The following is a 3,684-nucleotide window of genomic DNA, read 5'->3' on the forward strand; positions in this document are numbered from 1 at the left end:
ACAGCCCCCAGCCCAAGAGATGATTCTGTAATCTTGAAACATCACCTGATCTATATTCTGCTCCTTACCTGCCTCTTCTGGGTCTCAGTTTCCTCCCCTGTAAAATGGGTGTGATAATGACTACCATCCGGGAAGGGGTGGCCCATCTTCACTCCCTAATTATTTGGAGTATTGAACATTTAAATTAAAAAATAAGATCACAGCTCCCACTTACTCCAAAGGCTGTCGAGGGAACTAACCACTCTGATCCAAGAGTCTGACCTCCCGTCTGGCATACGGTAAGCAGGAGCCGGGCTCAGGGCAGGGAGCTCAGGGAACAGAAAACCAGTTCGGACCTTCCCTGCCAGCCTGTGCCAACGGGGGCTGCTTGGAACTGGGCCTGCAGCTTGGGCAGCCCCAAGGCACCCTCCGTGGTCACGCAGCGCTAACCGGGCAGCTGGGGCCACGTCTCCATTCCCAGGGGAATAAACTGAGTCGTGGGAGAAAGCCAGACGGGGCTGATGATGTTCCCCGACACCTCGAGCCTGCTCAGGGCCGCTACCTTGCTCATCAGACCCAGGGAGGACGCAGTCCCCTTCCACAGAGAAGCAGACTGAGGTCAGAGACCAGCCGAGGTCACCCCGAGAGGGAAGGGGGTGTTCCGAGGGATGAGCTCCGAGTCTTGTCTGAATCTTGGTTTTGTCCCTGGGTAGCTGTGTGACCTCAGGTGGGTCACTTCACCCCTCTGAGCCCCCAAACTCCTCCTCTCTACAAAGGAGCTCATGACAGTGACCCAGCACGGGGTCACCTGGCACTGGGTGTAGAGCGGTGTCACTCAGGAAAGTATCAGAGGGACACAGACTCTTCTGTCCCCCAGGCCTAGAATGCGGCCTGGCAGATGAGGAGGCAAAGACTGGCTGAGTCATCCTCCGCCCCGGGGCCGACGGCCTCCAGCTGAGCCTCTACCCAGGGAACCTGGCCGACTTTCTCCTTCCTGGCCCAGAATGGGCGGTGGTTTATTGAGCACCTACTACATATAGGGTTCTCTGACCTGAGATCCACGGCCATCATGAGCCCATTTTACAGATGAGAAAACTGAGGCTCGGCGAGGCCAGGCCCCGGCCCAGCCCACTCGTCTCAGAGCCGCGGCCTGTGCCTGAGAGGCAGTTCCTTCTGTGGCCTGCCTTGCTGGTCTGTCTGTCCCTCCTCCTTCTCTCCCCCTCCTCAGCCCTCCTCTGTGCCACGGGGAGATGGAGAAGGACCAGGGGTCCCCACCCGAGGGCAGCAGCACCGTGCCTGCCGTCCCATGCACACCTGCCCACCCCGTCTCACACACACACACACACACACACACTCACACACGAGCAGCTGTCCCAGAAGGTGGTCAGCTCTCCTGGTCAACTGGGTGGAGCCCAGGCCATGGCACTGTCAGGGAAAAACAGGCACCGGGGACACTGAGGAGCCCTTTGTCCCGGGCAGGCAGGGCGGGAGGGCAGCCGTTACTCACCACCCCAAGAAAAATATGAGTGCTCCTGTTAGACTCGGGATCCGCACCCCTGCCACCCTCTGAGGCCTTTCCAACACCCTGACCTCATCTAGAGCAGACCCACAAGGGCCGCCTGTGTGCCCAGCACGTCTTGAGGGACCCTCCCTTACCAATGAGGAAACATGCTCAGAGAGGCATAGTGACTTCCTTGGGGTCACACAGCCAGCAGTACCCAGAACTTGGGGCAAAAAGAAGAAGCTGATGGTCAGGAAGGAACTCAGGAGTGGAAGTTAGAGTCATAGTGAAAGTGATGGCTAATCTCCCTTCCTCATTCCTTCCCGGCCAGACCACAGGATCCAAATGGCTCAGTGGCTAACTCATGGGACACAAGGGAACTTGAGGCAGTGGGAGCCAGGCCAGTCCAGGGGAGTGGCATCCAAAACAATCTAAGTGCCCTCAATCTGGCAGAAGTCTGACCTCCAGGAAACTTTGGGTGGCAGCCCCGGAACAGAGAGATCAAGCCACCTCCTGAGGTCACACAGCAGTGAGTGGCAGATCTGGAAGGTAAACCAAGGTGGTGTCAGACTCCAAGATGGCAGGAAGCTAAAACAGTCATTGGCTTTTCTGGGACCCAAAGGGGCCAGAGTCACTTGGATCTGACTTCCAGATATTCTTTTGCCATGATCCAGGTGACTTGGTAAACTACTTCCTCCTCTGAGACTCAGGTCCCTCACTGTCAAAGGGGTCTCAGCTTTCAGATGCCCAGACATCTCCAGTGGGGGTGGGGCTGTGTCACCTGTTCACAGGTGACAGATGTTGCTTATAAACTGAAGAATCAACGTTGGGCTGGAGATTGTCCCGAACCACCCCACGGGGCCAGGCACTCTCCCGTCCCCACCGCACAGAGGAGAAACTGAGGCCGAAGTGTAAGGAGATTTATCACCACGATCAGCCCCTGGGCCGCTGGACTCTGGCCCTCGCTTTTAAGCATTAAAATCCAGAAAGCAGGCAACGCCGGGTCCCTGGCGCTCAGTCAGCACCCTGGAGTCTTTCATAGCTGAAGGAATCATCCTCTGTCCAAATGCAAGTCTAGCTCTGCCCCTGCTGGTGCCTGGCACAGAGGGGATCTCGGAGGATGCCCGCCCGGGAAGACACACCTCGCTGGAACAGGCCGGGGCCAAGGAGCCAGCACCGGGTGACGAGAAGGCCTGAGCTTCAGCCCATCTCTGTGCCGTGGGCATCCTCGCAAAGAGGGGACCCAGAGTTTAGCAGATGAGGAAACCGAGGCTCAGACAGACCAGTCACTTACCCCAAGCTCCCCAGACTTTGGAATCAGACAAACGGGACTCAGATCCCAGCTCTGCCTCTTCCCAACTGAGGCGCTTAGCCACCTACTTCATCCTGCAGACACAAAGTTCCTCCCTCTGAAAAATGGGTACAATAACGGTTTTGTATCCAAGTGTACTCAAAGGGCTTGGCTCAGTGCCTGATGCACAAAAAAATTCGAGCTCCCATTAAATATCTACCAGCCCAGCCCAGGTTTGGCTAAACAGATTTGCATCTAGAGTTCAAGCAGTGGCCACAGGGGCCCCGGGACCACAGGACCTCCAGAGATCTGCATTAATCTTTAACCGAATTTAATTCTGCTCCAAATCAATGATGCAGAGCATTCTCCAGGGCCCTCTGGCCTGAAATAAATGTTCCCTGGTTCCCTAGACCCAGGAAAACACAAAGAAAGTTGTTCTCTGGATCCCTAAAACTGGAAAGAGAGTCAAACAAGGAGAGATAGAGGCACACGGCGGGGGTCAGGGGACTGTGAGAGGCAGAGACGCCAACCCATGCTGGGGGGACCCCATCCCCCTAGGAGCACAAGAAGGAGTTCAAAGGCTCAAAAGTATTTGTTCAGGGACTGGGGATGGAGTTCCTAAGCTTCATCCCCAATGCCTACCCTGCAAAAGGATTTGTTCAATCAATCACAAAAGGGATATTTACAGAGTCCCTACTGCGTGCCAGGCACAGTGTTTCCATTCCACATCCAGGGCATGATTGACGTCTCTGCCCTCCGAATACCAGGCTCTCCCACTGGGTGACAGGTAAAGCCATGTCTTGGCTGGTGCATTTCCTGTACCTCAATGCCCTTTCCTCTAGCTCTGCATTTGCTCTCTAAGGTACAGCGCAGTCACCAACTTGATCAAATGTTCCTTGACCACCCCCCCCCG

At 55.8% G+C, this 3,684-nt stretch overlaps 1 protein-coding gene across 1 annotated transcript in view; it reads right to left on the bottom strand.

Moving 5' to 3' along the window:
- Window positions 1–3,641, bottom strand: part of Trpv4 (transient receptor potential cation channel subfamily V member 4) — a 31,139-nt gene extending 27,498 nt beyond the window's left edge. The window contains exon 1 of the mRNA XM_048785015.1: window positions 2,775–3,641. The gene's annotated coding sequence lies outside the window, so the exon portion shown is untranslated. The remainder of the gene's footprint in view (window positions 1–2,774) is intronic.
- Between the last annotated feature and the right edge of the window lie 43 nt (window positions 3,642–3,684).

This window comes from Marmota marmota, unplaced genomic scaffold (assembly GCF_001458135.2).
Source record: "Marmota marmota marmota unplaced genomic scaffold, marMar, whole genome shotgun sequence".
Classification (NCBI taxonomy): Eukaryota; Metazoa; Chordata; class Mammalia; order Rodentia; family Sciuridae; genus Marmota; species Marmota marmota.